Here is an 18,968-nt window from a genome sequence, read left to right as displayed (position 1 = left end):
CCAGTCTACTGTACACTCCCATCCTCTGCCTCTCTCCATCCCTTGCTCTGTGTCGTCTGTTGCTGTCTCTGTTGGTGAGGGCTAGGCCTACTACAATTACAATACAACATTCAAAACATGAAAACAACTACAAAACACAATTAAAAATAGTTGGAATGTAGTTAGAACTCTCAAACTGTTTCCATCAAACAGAAAAACAACAGAATGTTGGATCAACACATTTAGATTTCTACATTTCTGCTCTTTGCTGTTTCATAACCCAGACAGCTGTTTAAGGTCATACCAAGGCAGAGTGCATAATCAGTATTTTAGGGGTCATAGGTCAGATCAGTGGTCATGGTTGATATGCATGGACTAGAAAACAAACTGTAAAGCCATTTTTCTCAGATTCACTGTTTGTGTAGATGCTGTTTGTCTTTGTAGGACAGTAGTTCAGGTGGCTGTTTGTGTAGATGCTGTTTGTCTTTGTAGGACAGTAGTTCAGGTGGCTGTTTGTGTAGATGCTGTTTGTCTTTGTAGGACAGTAGTTCAGGTGGCTGTTTGTGTAGATGCTGTTTGTCTTTGTAGGACAGTAGTTCAGGTTGCTGTTTGTGTAGATGCTGTTTGTCTTTCTAGGGCAGTAGTTCAGGTTGCTGTTTGTGTAGATGCTGTTTGTCTTTGTAGGACAGTAGTTCAGGTGGCTGTTTGTGTAGATGCTGTTTGTCTTTGTATTACAGTAGTTCAGGTTGCTGTTTGTGTAGATGCTGTTTGTCTTTGTAGGACAGTAGTTCAGGTGGCTGTTTGTGTAGATGCTCTTTGTCTTTGTAGGGCAGTAGTTCAGGTGGCTACCCTTGCTCTTAGTCTGCCTCCTGTCTCTCCTATCACCATGGTTTCACCTTCCTGAAAACAATGACTCCATACTTTGCTGAAACCTGTTCTGCCAGTTCATGTCCTTAAAGACTAGAATGTTCCATTGTGGTTACCCAAAGAGATGACAAGATAGTTCACACATTCATCATCCAGGGCTCCTATCAAACATATATGTTACATTTCTGGTTTGTCCATAACTTGTTTCCTGCTTGTAGCAGGCCGTGTTAACAGGAATCCTTCTCTCTAACTAGAAGTCATGTGATTTAATGAGAATATTTTTCTGCAGTGAGAATGTAATGCAAGTCAAGGTGTCCCTGGATGAATTGGATGAATGTCAACAAGATTTATAAACAGCATTATTAAATTAACTGTTGTAATAAAAAAAGTAATTGCTGTCATTTTCTTTATGTTGGTTAGATTTTAAAATGTTTGATTGTCACAGACACCAGATAGATGCAGAGAAATGTGTTGTTTTACAGGGTCAGCCATAGTAGTACGGCGCCTCTGGAGCAAATTAGGTGTAAGTGCCTTGCTTAAGGGCACCAACAGATTTTTACCTTGACGGCTCAGGTATTCAAACCAGCAACATTTCAGTTACTGACCCACCACTCTAACCACTAGTCTATCTGACTATACCAGTTACTGACCCACCACTCTAACCACTAGTCTATCTGACCATACCAGTTACTGACCCACCACTCTAACCACTAGTCTATCTGACCATACCAGTTACTGACCCAACGCTCTAACCACTAGTCTACTTTGAGCACTTGCACTGAGCCTCCATTGAGTCTCCATGTGTCAAGCAGTACAGAGAAACACCCTCTAGATGACAGCAGAGGCTCTTGGATCTATCCTGTCTAACCACCAGTTTAGTGACCTTGTTCCATCAATATGTCCATACTACTTCACAACCCATTTCAGGTCTTGACCAGCAATGTCCCATTGGGCTCAACCAAGCCGAGAGTGATGTTCTAGAAAGAGGACTGACTTTCATACCAACTCCTAAACAGGTGGACTGACTTTCATACCAACTCCTAAACAGATGGACTGACTTTCATACCAACTCCTAAACAGGTGGACTGACTTTCATACCAACTCCTAAACAGGTGGACTGGGAGGAGCTCCGGAGGGATCTACACGTCTATCATAGAAGATTGAAGTTATCAGATCATTGTGAATATGAAACCGATTTTCCTCAGATAATATTTCCAAACCCCTCACATTGGGAACCTCAGTTGGAGTCGGTGTCAGAAACTATAAATACTCTTATATGTAGGGATGTGGCTTCCTTTTCACAATTCAGAACTGGACATGTTCATTATCTTAACCTTATAAACGTTCTAGAAATATAGGGATTAAACCAGCAGATAAGGGGGCTCAGATTGTTGTAATGGATAAAGTGAATATCTTCTTGAAGCCAATAGACAATAGGATCATGTTAAACACTATGTTCCATTGTCCCACTCAACACAACCGGAAAACACAAAGATTAATCCAGGAGATAAACTGTATGAGGATAAGTACATTACAGATAAACAGATGGTCTATCTTTTTGGGCCAGATTCTCCAAGGCCTAGGCAGTTTTACTTACTGCCTAAAATACATATCTCCTGAGACGTTGGCCCTGCAGCTGACCAATAGGAAGTGATTGTGTCTCAGAGACGTGGGTGGTTCCCTGCGGCTGACCAATAGGAAGTGATTGTGTCTCAGAGATTTGGGTGGTTCCCTGCAGCTGACCAATAGGAAGTGATTGTGCCTCAGAATCTGACTGTATTGCTGAATATATAGACTTTTATATCAACCCTCTATCCCAGAAACACCCAGCTATGTTCAGGATACTGATGAATGAAGGGTTTATTACTATTGTAGTACTCTTTCTATTAACTTAGCTACTGACTTGTTCTATTGTTGTTGCATTGTCAAGAGGTTAACCTGCAAGGAAGCATTTCATTGCACTGTGTCCTCCATGTATATGACAAATAAACACACTGTGTACTCCATGTATATGACAAATAAACACACTGTGTACTCCATGTATATGACAAATAAACACACTGTGTACTCCATGTATATGACAAATAAACACACTGTGTACTCCATGTATATGACAAATAAACACACTGTGTCCTCCATGTATATGGCAAATAAACACACTGTGTACTCCATGTATATGACAAATAAACACACTGTGTCCTCTATGTATATGGCAAATAAACACACTGTGTACTCCATGTATATGACAAATAAACACACTGTGTCCTCCATGTATATGGCAAATAAACACACTGTGTACTCCATGTATATGACAAATAAACACACTGTGTCCTCCATGTATATGACAAATAAACAAACTTGAACTTAGAAGGGAAGAAGGAGGGCAGCCAGAAAGGGAGGGGAAAAGATGGCCAGATAAATTACTGTATGTCTCCTCAAATGTTACGGAATCTAAACATCTCACATTCGCTGGTAGAACTGAAGAATGAAATGAATCATAGAGGTCATATAAATTATTCCATTCAACAGGTCCATTGTTTTGTCTCATGTCTCTTTATATTCATATAGCCTGGGGACTATGTAATCTGATTCATTATGATCTAGGATCAGGTCCCTCCTCTCCATGTAATCTGATTCATTATGATCTAGGATCAGGTCCCCCCTCTCCATGTAATCTGATTCATTATGATCTAGGATCAGGTCCTCCTCTCCATGTAATCTGATTCATTATGGTCTAGGATCAGGTCCCCCCTCTCCATGTAATCGGATTCATTATGATTGTTTTGTCTCATGTCTCTTTATATTCATATAGCCTGGGGACTATGTAGCTGTATGGAAATGACCTTGTTTTATAACCTTCTTTGTTGCTCAGTGGTACTTCAGTTGTCCTGACCATGTCCAATTCTTTCACACAGTAATGCTCCAGCATCCACTCAGAGCTTATCCATCTAATGCATTCCTCAAATACTGCAGAGTTGTTAAGAAAGTCCCTGAGATTGTCATGTTCAACCATATTTATTTGTCAGATGAAACCTGAGGGGATCACTGTAGTGGGTCATAATGCATCCAAAATGGTTCTGAGATCCTCAACAATGTTATTCTGTACCGTAGCTGGGATGCAGTGTTCTTTCCTGATTTACTAAATAAAAAGACAGATATTGTTTCAGAAACCTTCAATTAGCTGCTCAGTGTTGATCTCTGTGTCTTGAACATATTCAGTCTCTGGCAGACTCTCCACATCGCTCATGTCATCTTCAATGGGATCAGTCCCAGTCTCAAATTCATCATGAGGACAATTCTCATCTAAGTTGTATCTTAAAATCTCTGTGTGGTTTTGGTAGATGTGTGACTGATAGACACTGATACATCTATTTGTTTTCCCACACCCATTAACTCCACAGGTAATTACAACATGTGGTTCATGCTGGTGATAGAGGACAATATGTGTGAGTAGTCTGGACACAGAGAAAGGATGCTCGTTGCAAAGTGGACAGTTGAATAGAGTTGGCATTCTGCAGACAGATTGTGAACCTTGGAATGATGGGATGGAATCATGGAGATCATTGGTACTCAGCCACTTGCAGACATCATCAAGGGACCAGTCTTCCACAGCCACACTCTAAGTCAAGTTGACACTAAAAGCAGAAGTGAAATGTATCAGTGTTGAGGCTAAAACAAAACCTCTCCCACTCTTTCCAGACAACCACCTTTCCTCCTAATGTGTATTCATGGTTGTTCCATAACGAAGCAGAGCTTGTCAGGAAAGGTGAAGATGTCCGTCTCTTATTTATCTGACTCCATATTTCTTATTATGGGACGTTATGGGATTCTGCAGTCCCACATTTAAGTGTTCAGATAATATGATGCTCCAAATGGGGCATTAAGTTCTTCTTCCATGTCGACCCAAATTGTCCTATTGGAGTTGTCAATAAAGAGCCTATTTGGACAGTTATAAAGTCTTCTTGATATAATTACATGTTAGGGAGCTTTAATCCTCCTTCTAAGTCTTTGTCTGTAAACTATCTTTGTTCATCCTGGTCCTTTTAATAGTCAACATTAATAATTTTGTCTATGGGAGTGGTTCCCAAACGTTTTATAGTCCCGTACCCCTTCAAACATTCAATCTCCTGCTGCACCATTCAACCCCCTCTAGCACCAGGGTCAGCGTACTCTCAAATATTGTTTTTTGCCAACATCGTAAGCCTGACACACACGCACACTATAAGATACATTTAATAAACATAAGAATGAGTGTGAGTCACAGCCCGGCTCGTGGGAAGTGACAAAGAGCTCTTATAGGACCAGGGCACAAATAATAATATAATAATAATCAATCATTTTCATCTTTATTTAGCCATCTTACATATAAAACCATATTTGTTCATCAAAAATGTTGAATAACTCACCACAGGTTAATGAGAAGGGTGTGCTTGAAAGGATGCACAAAGCTCTGCAATGTTGGGTTGTATTGGAGAGAGTCTGAGTCTTAAATCATTTTCCACACACAGTCTGTGCCTGTATTTAGTTTTCATGCTAGTGAGGGCTGAGAATCCACTCTCACATAGGTACGTGGGCATCAGTGTCTTAACAACTCCATGTTTTCAGATTTTTTGTTGTTGTTGCTTTCTGTGGTTTCTCTCTCTTGAGGTTCGTAGTGTTAACAGGACAAGTCTAACACTTACTTACACTCAGGCAGACCTATCCCGGAAATTACTTTTTCATTCTACAAGGGGTCACAAGCTCACCTGACAGCAGCTCCATAAGTCCACTACAAAAATTCCCAACTGTTTCACATTTTTCAAACAGTTCAAATTCAGGCCTTCCCCATTCACTACAAAAAATCCCAACTGTTTCAAGTTCAACAAGGTCACTACACCTCACATCTATCATCAGGCCATTCATTTTTATTTCAAACATTTGCATACCCCCTAAATAGCATGACGTCTTTAAAATTATATAAACACAGAACACAGGAATAACTCATCAATCACTTTTTGACAGCAACCGTCTACTATATTCTCTCTAATGGTTACACAATACCGTTAAAATATATATCAGAACAAATAGCAGCAGGAATGGTTATACAGCTGGAGACACAATACTGTTAAAATATATATCAGAACAAATAGCAGCAGGAATGGTTATACAGCTAGAGACACAATACTGTTAAAATATATATCAGAACAAATAGCAGCAGGAATGGTTATACAGCTGGAGACACAATACTGTTAAAATATAAATATCAGTATATTATGTAAACCAGTTATTGCAGGTAAATACAATTATAATTAACACACATACAATCACTCACCTGAGCCGCATCAACCCCTCCTGGGACCACCCCAACCCCACCTTCAACCCCTCCTGGGACCACCCCAACCCACCCTCCAACCCCTCCTGGGACCACCCCAACCCACCCTCCCTCCCTCCTGGGACCAACCCACCCTCCATCCCCTCCTGGGACCACCCCAACCCACCCTCCAACCCCTCCTGGGACCACCCCAACCCACCCTCCTACCCCTCCTGGGACCACCCCAACCCACCCTCCATCCCCTCCTGGGACCACCCCAACCTCCAACCCCTCCAGGGACCACCCCATCCCACCATCCAACCCCTCCTGGGACCACCCCAACCCACCCTCCTACCCCTCCTGGGACCACCCCAACCCACCCTCCATCCCCTCCTGGGACCAACCCACCCTCCATCCCCTCCTGGGACCACCCCAACCCCTCCTGGGACCACCCCAACCCACCCTCCTACCCCTTCTGGGACCACCCCAACCCACCCTCCATCCCTTCCTGGGACCACCCCAACCCACCCTCCGTCCCCTCCTGGGAACACCCCAACCCACCCTCCATCCCCTCCTGGGACCACCCCAACCCACCCTCCATCCCCTCCTGGGACCACCCCAACCCACCCTCCAACCCCTCCTGGGACCACCCCAACCCACACAACCTGATCTCCATGAAATTAAATACTAAATGAAGTTGTGATAAAATCAGTTAGGCCACATTTGGACTAAAATTATAATGAACGGGCAACAATCTGTTGGGTAAAAACACACTTGTATGGTTTCAGCTGCAGATAACCTGAATGTCAATTGTTGTTTGGCCCCATGGATCCTAACAGTGGATAGTTGATGATAAATTATATGTATAAAGTGCTGATCCAATGAGGTGTGGTGGTAACCCCATGGATCCTAACAGTGGATAGTTGATAATAAATGATATGTATAAAGTGCTGATCCAATGAGGTGTGGTGGTAGACATCTTAGTTCCAACATCTGTTTAGCTGCTGTCAAACTTGACAACATTAAACCTATTTTCTGTAATGATAGTGGTGAATTATCATTAAGTGATAACAGTTTGGGGGAACAAGGTATGATGATATCCACTACAGCAGATAAGACAGAGGGAACCTCTTTCCAAAACATGTCCCCTGGTCACTCCCAGTACATGTGATTAAAGGAGGCCAAGGCACCTTGATTACATAGATCACACAGAGGAGAGGTTCTGATTTTCATTAAATTATGTTTTCTAGGTGGAAGGTCTTCATTACATAGATCACACAGAGGAGAGGTTCTGATGTTCATTACATGATGTTTTCTAGGTGGAAGGTCTTCATTACATAGATCACACAGAGGAGAGGTTCTGATTTTCATTACATGATGTTTTCTAGGTGGAAGGTCTTCATTACATAGATCACACAGAGGAGAGGTTCTGATGTTCATTACATGATGTTTTCTAGGTGGAAGGTCTTCATTACATAGATCACACAGAGGAGAGGTTCTGATGTTCATTACATGATGTTTTCTAGGTGGAAGGTGAACCCTGTGTATGAGATTACAATGTATCAGCTGGTGATTAGGATTGTTAGATGAATCCACTAAGTTCCTGATGAACTCAACTGGTGAGCCTCTTTAGCAGCTAGTTCCATGGACACACTGATTTCAATGTCCTTCACCAAGGTCAGATGACTTTCAGTCAACAGTCTCTTTAATGTAGCTTCACTCCGTAGCCCACATACTAGTCTGTCTCTAATGATGTCATTTACAACACCATTCAACTCACAGTGTTCTGATAGTTTCTTTAATGCAGCAGCAAACATTGGTACTGATTCTCCCTCTTCCTGATGTCTCCTGTGGAACCTGAACCTTTCAGCGTTAACTAGTGGTTCTGGTGGAAAATGTCCTTTAAGTATCTCCACAATATCCCCATACGTTTTATTACCTGTTCTGTCTGGCTGTAGCAGGCTGACTAGTAAATTACATGTCTTTGGCCCCATTACACTAAAAACTGTAAGTACAATGTTGTCCTCATCAATGTCATTTGTAAGAACAGAATATTCAAAGCGTTCTGTATATGAGCTCCACTCAATACTGTCATCAAACTGTCCAATGTTTCCAACAATTCCAGCCATTTTTCATTTCTCAATAAGATCCTGATTGTGACTCACTTCAGTATTGTCCTCAACAACATCAATATTGTCCTCAGTCATGTGATCTTCATTCACTTCACTCATTTAGCAGTTTTTAATTCCTCAGTTCGTCTTCACAGTTGAATAAATGTCCTTTCCTTTAATCAATGTATATTCCTCCCTTTTTAATCAAGTTGTTTTCCCGCTCAGACATCCGTCTCGAGTCCTTTTCTGCCATCCATGACGATGCTAACTCTCTTAGCTAGCTCCACTATGCACTTGCCTCTGCTAGCAATACACTGTGCTAACATTAACCTGGACTGAACCACAGAAAATAACAGTTTTAAACAGTTGTAAAAACCAACTTCTTCCAGACAGAATAGTTCCTGTAGGTTCAGACTTACTCATCACCAATCTGTTGTTATGTCTGGTGGGTTTCATAACCACGTCTGTATAACAATTCAATAATGATGAGACGGGAGACAGGAATCAGTTCAACCATTTATCTGGAACGTGATCATCTCAACACATACAAACACCCATGATGCTCTGCGGCACAATTCCAATACACAGCAAATACATAATAAATAAGTAAATGGACACTAAACAAAACTCAGAGGATTTTAAATGTTTATTTCTAGAAAGTAGGGCCATGGAATATGGGTCAGAAAGGTCAGTATGTTTGATACCTGGTTACAGAGGAGACATAACAACCATAAGGTCCATTATAACACAGTGAAGTAGAGGTGGGATATGGTCAGAAAGGTCAGTATGTTTGATACCTGGTTACAGAGGAGACATAACATCTATAAGGTCCATTATAACACAGTGAAGTAGAGGTGGGATATGGGTCAGAAAGGTCAGTATGTTTGATACCTGGTTACAGAGGAGACATAACAACCATAAGGTCCATTATAACACAGTGAAGTAGAGGTGGGATAGGGTCAGAAAGGTCAGTATGTTTGATACCTGGTTACAGAGGTGATATAACAACCATAAGGACCATTATAACACAGTGAAGTAGAGGTGGGATATGGGTCAGAAAGGTCAGTATGTTTGGTACCTGGTTACAGAGGTGACATAACAACCATAAGGTCCATTATAACACAGTGAAGTAGAGGTGGGATATGGGTCAGAAAGGTCAGTATGTTTGGTACCTGGTTACAGAGGTGACATAACAAACATAAGGTACATTATAACACAGTGAAGTAGAGGTGGGAGCTAAAAGCAGACATGGACAGTGAGATGGTGTGAGGAGGTCAGGGGTCAAACACTAGATCAGGACAGGTAGAAATGGCAGGGCTGGAAATAGACAGAGACACATTCTGATCATGGCTCAGACCTGACCTGAGACTCCCAAACAGAAGATACCATAACAAAGTCCTGTCCAGTAGGCTGTATGGGATTTCCTTTCATCAACATCCACAACATTTAAATGAGGCATCTGTCAATTAAAAGTTACTTTAGAGCTTTAGTGAAAGGATGGAATGACTTAGTGTTACTACCATTTAGTGAAAGGATGGAATGACTTAGTGTTACTACCATTTAGTGAAAGGATGGAATGACTTAATGTTACTACCATTTAGTGAAAGGATGGAATGACTTAGTGTTACTACCATTTAGTGAAAGGATGGAATGACTTAGTGTTACTACCATTTAGTGAAAGGATGGAATGACTTAGTGTTACTACCATTTAGTGAAAGATGGAATGACTTAGTGTTACTACCATTTAGTGAAAGGATGGAATGACTTAGTGTTACTACCATTTAGTGAAAGGATGGAATGACTTAGTGTTACTACCATTTAGTGAAAGGATGGAATGACTTAGTGTTACTACCATTTAGTGAAAGATGGAATGACTTAGTGTTACTACCATTTAGTGAAAGGATGGAATGACTTAATGTTACTACCATTTAGTGAAAGGATGGAATGACTTAGTGTTACTACCATTTAGTGAAAGGATGGAATGACTTAGTGTTACTACCATTTAGTGAAAGATGGAATGACTTAGTGTTACTACCATTTAGTGAAAGGATGGAATGACTTAGTGTTACTACCATTTAGTGAAAGGATGGAATGACTTAGTGTTACTACCATTTAGTGAAAGGATGGAATGACTTAGTGTTACTACCATTTAGTGAAAGGATGGAATGACTTAGTGTTACTACCATTTAGTGAAAGGATGGAATGACTTAGTGTTACTACCATTTAGTGAAAGGATGGAATGACTTAGTGTTACTACCATTTAGTGAAAGGATGGAATGACGTAGTGTTACTAACATCATATCAAACATAAAACATTTACAACTGATCTTTTTATTATACTGAACAAAACAATAAACCCAACATGCAACAATTTCTAAGATTTTACTGAGTTACAGTTCATATAAAGACATCAGTCAGTTGAAATACATTCATTAGGCCCTAATCTACAGATTTCACATGACTGGGAAGACAGATATGCATCTGTTTATCAGATACCTTAATAAATCAGTAGGAATGTGGATCAGAAAACCAGTCAGTATCTGGTCTAACCACCATTTGCCTCATGCAGCGTGACACATCTCCTTCGCATAGAGTTGATCAGGCTGTTGATTGTGGCCTGTGGAATGTTGTCCCACTCCTCTTCAATGACTGTGCAAAGTTGCTGGATATTGGTGGGAATTGGAACACGCTGTCGTACACGTCTATCCAGAGCATCCCAAACATGCTCAATGGGTGACATGTCTGGTGAGTACTCAGGCCATGGAAGAACAGATTTTTTTCAGCTTCCAGGAATTGTGTACAGCGACATCAGGCCGTGCATTATCATGCTGAAACATGAGGTGATGGCGGGGGATGAATGGCACGACAATGGGATCTCATTGTCCTGAGGTTATGGTATCTCTGTGCATTCATATAGCCATCGATTAAATGCAATTGTGTTCGTTGTCAGTAGCGTATGCCTGCCCATACCATAACCTCACTGCCACCATGGGGCACTCTGTTCACAACATCAGCAAACCGCTCACCCACATACAAGTGGTCTGCTGTTTTTCGGCCGGTTGGACGTACTGCCAAATTCTCTAAAACAGCGTATAAGGCGGCTTAGAAAAATTAACACTACATTCTCTAGCAACAGCTCTGTTGGACATTCCTGCAGTCAGCATACCAATTGCACGCTCCCTTAAAACATGAGACATCTGTGGCATTGTGTTGTGTGACAAAACAGCACATTTTAGAGTGGCCTTTTATTGTCCCCAGCACAAGGTGCACCTGTGTAATGACCATGCTGTTTAATCAGCTTCTTGATATGCCACACCTGTCAGGTGGATGGATTATCTTGACAAAGTAGAAATGCTCACTGTGTGACTAACAGGGATGTAAAACCTATAAGCTTTTTGTGCGTATTGAACATTTCTGGGATCTTTTATTTCAGCCCATCATGAAACATGGGACCAACACTTTACATGTTGTCCTATTTTTATTCAGTGTATTTATAGGAATAAACTGGCCCAAACTGGTGTGTGTGTGTCCAGTGTGTGTCCAGTGTGTGTCAAGTGTGTGTGTGTATGTGTGTGTGTGTGTGTGTGTCCAGTATGTGTGTGTGTGTCTAGTCTGTGTGTGTGTCCAGTGTGTGTGAGTGTGTGTGTGTGTGTGTGTGTCCAGTGTGTGTCCAGTGTGTGTGTGTGTGTCCAGTATGTGTGTATGTGTGTCTAGTCTGTGTGTGTGTCCTGTGTGTGTGTGTGTGTGTGTTAGTGAGTGAGTATGTGTGTCCAGTGTGTGTGTGTGTGTGTGTGTGTGTGTGTGTGTGTGTGTGTGTGTGTCCAGTGTGTGTGTATGTGTCCTGTGTGTGTGTGTGTGTCCTGTGTGTGTGCGTGACCAGTGTGTGTGTGTGTGTGTGTCCAGTGTGTTTGTCCAGTGTGTGTGTCCAGAGTGTGCGTCCAGAGTGTGTGTGTTTGTGTGTTTATCCAGTGTTTGTGTATGACCAGTGTGTGTGTGTGTGTGTGTGTGTTTGTGTGTGTGTTTCCAGTGTGTGTGTCCGGTGTGTGTGTCCAGAGTGTGTGTGTGTGTGTGTGTGTGTGTGTGTGTGTGTGTGTGTGTGTGTGTGTGTGTGTGTGTTTGTCCAGTGTTTGTGTGTGTGTGTGGGTCCAGTGAGTGTGTGTGTGTGGGTCCAGTGTGTGTGTGTGTGTGTGTGTGTCATGTGTGTGTGTTAGTGAGTAAGTGTGTGTGTGTGTGTGTGACCAGTTTGTGTGTGTGTGTGTGTCCAGTGTGTGACCAGTGTGTGTGTGTGTGTGTGTCCTGTGTGTGTGTTTGGCCTCTTTCTCCAGTTTGTACAGTGTGTGTGTGTCCTGTGTGTGTATGAGTGTGTTCTGTGTGTGTTTGTCCAGGATCTGTGTGTCAAGATTGTGTGGGTGTGTGTGTGTCCATTGTTTGTGTGCGTGTGTCAGCGTGGGTGTCCAGTGTGTATGTGTGTGTGTGTGTGTGTGAGTGTGCGTGTGTGTCCAGTGTGTGTGTGTGTGTGTGTTTGTCAATTGTGTGTGTCCAGTGTGTGTGTGTGTGTGTGTTTGTGTGTCCAGTGTGTGTCTGTGTCCAGTGTGAGTGTGTGTCCAGTGTTTGTGTGTGTGTCCAGTGTCTGTATGTATGTCCAGAGAGTGTGTGTGTGTGTGTCCTGTGTGTGTGTCCAGTGTGTGTGTGTGTGTCCAGTGTGTGTCCAGTGTGTGTGTGTTTCCAGTATGTGTGTGAGTCTGTGTCCTCTGTGTGTGTCAGTTTGTGTGTGTGTTTGTGGGGGGGGGGGGTTTGGGGTCCAGTGAGTGTGTGTGTGTCCAGTGTGTGTGTGTGTGTGTCCAGTGTGTGTGTGTGTGTGTGTGTGTGTGTGTGTGTGTGTGTGTGTGTGTGTGTGTGTCAGGTCATTATTCACAGGGACACTGAGGAGTCAACATTCCAAACCCTAAACCCTGGATAGAGGGGCTCAGTGAATGTGGAGGTGAATGTGTTCAGGTGGGTCAGTGTGTCAGAGGAGGCTCTATAGAAGGACAGAGTGCCGGCTGGCCAGTCCAGATACACTCCTACTCTGTGGGAGCTGGAGGGGCGGACGTCTATGGTAGTGGGATTATTATTGTACCAGGCAATGTAACTGTTATCATAGCAGACAAGACTCCAGGACTTGTCATTGTATCCAATCCCACAGTCCTTAACCCCTCCTCTCCTGCTGATTCCTTTATATGTCACTCCTATAACAGGCTCTCTCCCACTCCACTCTACCTCCCAGTAACAGCGCCCAGTCAGACCCTCTCTACACAGCACCTGTTCACAGTCCTCAAATCTCTCTGGGTGATCAGGATACGGCTGCTCCTCTCTCCTACATGTCACCTTTCTGTTCTCCTCAGACAGAGAGAGGAGTCTGTGTACTGTGTTTGGGTCCAGTGTGAGATCACAGACATCTGATGGATGAAACCAGACACAATATTAGAAATCATCGTCATTCACATTAGAATGTTAACTCACTTTTCACTAATTCATTTAATGTAGATGTTTCTAGGTATCAAAAGGAGAAGTTAAGGTAACTTGAGACTTGTTGAATGATCATATGTTATACTGTATGGTAATATAAAACACACTTATTCCCATTAATTACACACGCACACACACACACACACACACACACACACACACACACACACACACACACACACACACACACACACACACACACCTGTATACATGCATGAACACACACACACATTTATTATGTAACAAGAACGCCACACACACACACACACTCCTCACCATTGCTGCATGTAGAACTACAGCTGATATTTAATATGACCAAGTCAGTACTGATGGTGGTCTTTGACTTTGATTTAACTTGAATTAAGTCTTATTCTTAGTCATATTCTTCACAGCAGTCAACACTCACATTTTCTAATCCCAGGTTTCATTGTGTACTCTCCACCATGTTCCACACTGTAGCGGTAAGCAGAAGAGACAGTCATTGAGGGATACACCTGAACTCACACACACACACTCAGTCAGCATACAACTGTCCTAGTGGTGGTCAGAATGTTTGTCTTAACTAGCCTGATAAATCAAACATGTCTGATATGAACATTGACATAAACCCTCTACATACTTCTATAAACATTTCCCTACGGCTGGCCATGCTTTTCTCCTGGCTACCCCAACCCCGGCCAACAGCTCCGCACCCCCCGCAGCTACTTGCCCAATTCTCCCCAGCTTCTCCTTCACCAAAATCCAGATAGCAGATGTTCTGAAAGAGCTGCATAACCTGGTCCTGTACAAATCAGCTGGGCTAGACAATCTGCCCTCTCTTCCTAAAATTATCAACTGCCATTGTTGCAACCCCTATTACTTGTCTGTTCAACCTCGTCCGAGATTCCTAAAGATTGGAAAGCTGCCACGGTCATCCCCCTCTTCAAAGGGGGTGACACTCCAGACCCAAACTGTTAAAGATCTATATCCATCCTGCCCTGCCTTTCTAAAGTCTTCAAAAGCCAAGTTAACAAACAGATCACCAACCATTTCGAATCCCACCTTACCTTCTCCGATATGCAATCTGGATTCCGAGCTGGTCACGGATGCACCTCAGTCACGCTCAAGGTAATAATCAATATCCTAACCGCCATCGATAAAAGACTGTGCAGCCGTCTTCATCGACCTGGCCAAGGCTTTCTACTCTGTCAATCACTGTATTCTTATAGGCAGACTCAACAGCCTTGGTTTCTCAAATGACTGCCTCGCCTGGTTCACCAACTACTTCTCAGATAGAGTTCAGTGTGTCAAATCGGAGGGCCTGTTGTCCGGACCTCTGGCAGTCTCTATGGGGGCACCACAGGGTTCAATTCTCAGGGCCGACTCTCTTCTCTGTATATATCAACGATGTCACTCTTGCTGCTAGTGATACCTTGATCGACATCCACGCAGATGACACCATTCTGTATACATCTGACCCTTCTTTGGACACTGTGTTAACAAACGAGCTTCAATGCCATACAACACTCATGGCCTTCAACTGCTCTTAAACGCTAGTAAAACTAAATGCATGCTCTTCAACCGATCGCTGCCCGCACCCGCCCAACGAGCATCAGTACTCTGGACGGTTCTGACTTAGAATATGTGGACAACTACAAATACCTAGGTGTCTGGATAGACTCATATTAAGCATCTCCTTTCCAAAATTAAATCTAGAATTGGCTTCCTATTTCGCAACAAAGCATCCTTCACTCATGCTGCCAAACATACCTTTGTAAAACTGACTATCCTACCGATCCTCAACTTCGGCTAATCATTAACAAATTAGCCTCCAACACTCTACTCAGCAAACTGATTGCAGTTTATCACAGAGCCATCCGTTTTGTCACCAAAGCCCCATATACCACCCACCTCTGCAACCTGTATGCTCTCGTCGGCTGGCCCTTACTACATATTCGTCGCCAGACCCACTGACTCCAGGTCATCTATAAGTCTTTGCTAGGTAAAGCTCCACCTTATCTCAGCTCACTGGTCAGGAACAAATTGCAAAAATCGCTGAAGTTGGAGACTTAAATCTCCCTCACTTCAAGCATCAGCTTTTATTTCCCTCACCAAATTTAAGCATCAGCTATCTGAGCAGCTTACCGATCGCTGCAGCTGTACATAGTCCATCTGTAAATAGCCCACCCTTATCCCCATATTATTTATTTTTTTGCTCCTTTGCACCCCAGTATTTCTACTTGCACATCATCATCTGCACATCTACCACTCCAGTGTTAATGCTAAATTGTAATTACTTAGCTACTATGGCCTATTTATTGCCTTACCTCCTTACTCCATTTGCACACACTGTATATAGATGTTTCTATTGTGTTATTGACTGTACGTTTGTTTATTCCATGTGTAACTCTGTGTTGTTTTTTTTGTCGCACTGCTTTGCTTTATCTTGGCCAAGTCACAGTTGTAAATGAGAACTTGTTCTCAACTGGCCTACCTGATTAATTAAAGGTGAAATAAACAACAATATATATATATCTATATTTCTTTAAAATACTTGAGTTTCACCAGTCCGCAGTGTGGATCCTCCAGTCCAGCAGAGAGCAGTCTGACTCCTGAGTCTCCTGGGTGATTGTAGCTGAGGTCCAGCTCTCTCAGGTGTGAGGGGTTTGACCTCAGAGCTGAGACCAGAGAAGCACAGCCGTCCTCTGTCACTTGACAGCGTGACAGCCTGCAAAGAGTAAAATCATATTAAAATCACACTGCTATTATTTGGTGGTGAAGATAGTGGCAGTATATTTTTTCAACATTTTTAGATATATCAGTGTCCTGAACACTGCCATATCTATTCATACATATTGTATCATTATTATAAATGACAAATTATCAAATTTTTGCTGTAGAGAGAATAATATGTAGTACAAATATTTGAGTAGACTGACCAGACCAGTTTAAAAGCAGTATCAGTCAAAAGACAGACAGTGAGGTATCAGATTTAGATTGTATTGAGTATGCAGTCCACACCATATCTATTTTGACAGTGAAGCTAACATTTTTAAATGTGGCTCTAAACTCCAGCATTTTAGATTTGAGATCAAATGTTTTATGCGAGGTGACAGTTTATAATGTCACTTTTTATTTGAGGATATTGTCCAGTGTTTATTTATTTAACCTTTATTTAACTAGGCAAGTCAGTTATGATGGCCTACCCCGACCGGTGTGTGTGTGTGTGTCCAGTGTGTGTGTGTGTGTGTGTGTTTCCAGTGTTTGTGTGTGTGTTTCCAGTGTGTGTGTGTGTGTGTGTGTGTGTGTGTGTGTGTGTGTGTGTGTGTGTGTGTGTGTGTGTGTGTGTGTGTGTGTGTGTGTGTGTGTGTGTGTGTGTGTGTGTGTGTGTGTGTGTGTGTGTGTGTGTTAGGGCTGGGCGGTATACCGTATTTTATGATATACTGGTATTGATGCAGGGACCAGTTTGGGTTGTTACTTGACCTTCTATACCGGTATTTGAATGTTTGGTTTGTTAAATGTGATACGCCATGTGTAATGTACATTTTTAAAGTTTAGTTCGATACTTGAGTTATGTCTCTCCACTCTTTCCCTCCGTGACACTTTCCACAGTGACCTAGCCACGCCCCCTGTCACTCAAGGAGCACATTTGATGTTCCTCAACCACGAGACACTTGCGTTCAGTCTGCCTGGTCAATGCAGCACATGGAACAATATTGATGACAACGATGCCGTTTTCACTTTTCTTCTTAATGTAAATCCACTAGCTTTCTGTAATGACACTATTAGTTTGTGTTTCTTACATCAGCAAACAGCAAGTTTGTCTTTTCTTAGCAAGTTGCCCTAGAATCTTGTGAGACGCTAATTGTTAGCTGCTAATACTAATAGCTAGCTAGCTAATAAATGTACTGAGTCAGAGCAAACGTAGCTAGCTAATTTCAGCCTGATAATACCAGTGATGGTGTAGACCTAAATCAACATGTTTGTGCAACAGTATCTTTTAAATCAAAGAGGAATATGCAAAGCAAGAACATGTTAGCTACATGAAGTAGCTAAGAGAAAACATGCATTGTAGCCAAAGCTTATAGGGTCCCCTAGGAAACACTTATCAACACTTTAGTTCCTACCCTGTCACAATAACTCCTCCCTGGCATTTTAATTCGTTGTCATCTCAAACACTGTATTCAAAGTGCCCACTATTATACTCTAACTATAGAATTAGAATAGTCATTATATTTCCATGATTCCTAAGGTTTTGCTCTAATTCGCAAGTCAAATCACAATTGCAACATTTGGTTAAAAATAAATCCTAGATTATTTACCCATAACGTGCAGCCCTACGTGGCAGTGTGGAAATGATCTCAATTGAGCAGTGGTGTAAAGTACATAAGTAAAAATACTTAAGTAGTTTTTTTTGTATCTGTACATAATTTTACTATTTTTATTTTTGACAACTTTGACTTCACTACATTCCTAAAGAAAAAAACTGTACTTTTAACTTCATACATTTTTCCTGTGTAACGGCCGTCGTAGTAAATGGACCAAGGCGCAGCGGGTTGAGTGCTCATCTTGACTTTTTAAACAAAACAATGAACGAACGAACGAACGAACGAACGAACGAACGAACGAACGAACGAACGAACGAACGAACGAACGACAGCTAAACAGTCTTACAGGCTAAACACAGCAGTGTAAAAACAACCTCCCACAAAACCCAAACAAAACACACCCCTCTATATAGGACCTTCAATCAGAGGCAATGAGGAACAGCTGCCTCCAATTGAAGGCTAAATCAATAAACAGAACTAAAAAGACTAGACTAGAACATAGAAATACACTAACATAGAACATAGACCAAAACCCCGGAATACATAAATCAAACACCCCTCTACATAGACACACACCCCGAACCACATAAAACAAATACCCCTGCCACGTCCTGACCAAACTAAAATAACAAATAACCCCTTTACTGGTCAGAACGTGACACCCTGATACCTTTTGAATGCTTAGCAGGACAGGAAAATGGTCCGATTCACACACTTATCAAGAAAACATGGTCATCCCTACTGCCGCGTATCTGGAGGACTCACTGAATGTTGGAGCCTGGCTATCCGTAAATTAAAAAAATTAAAAAGGAAATGGTGCTTGTCTGGGTTGCTTAATATAAGGAATTTGAAATTATTTATACTTTTACTTTTGATACTTAAGTACATTTTATCATTTACTTTTTT

At 42.0% G+C, this 18,968-nt stretch overlaps 1 long non-coding RNA gene across 1 annotated transcript; it reads right to left on the bottom strand.

Annotated features, from left to right (window-relative positions):
• Positions 1 to 14,093: 14,093 nt before the first annotated feature.
• Positions 14,094 to 16,424, bottom strand: LOC115171952 (uncharacterized). The gene is made up of 2 exons (XR_003871302.1): positions 16,289 to 16,424; positions 14,094 to 14,208 (listed from the first exon to the last, which is right to left on the bottom strand). It is a non-coding gene; the product is annotated as an uncharacterized LOC115171952 (long non-coding RNA).
• Between the last annotated feature and the right edge of the window lie 2,544 nt (positions 16,425 to 18,968).

The sequence above is a fragment of the Salmo trutta genome, chromosome 32, assembly GCF_901001165.1.
Source record: "Salmo trutta chromosome 32, fSalTru1.1, whole genome shotgun sequence".
In the NCBI taxonomy this organism is placed as follows: domain Eukaryota; kingdom Metazoa; phylum Chordata; class Actinopteri; order Salmoniformes; family Salmonidae; genus Salmo; species Salmo trutta.
The sequence above is the reverse complement of the archived record's forward strand: the minus strand, read 5'-3'. Positions and strand labels throughout refer to the sequence as shown.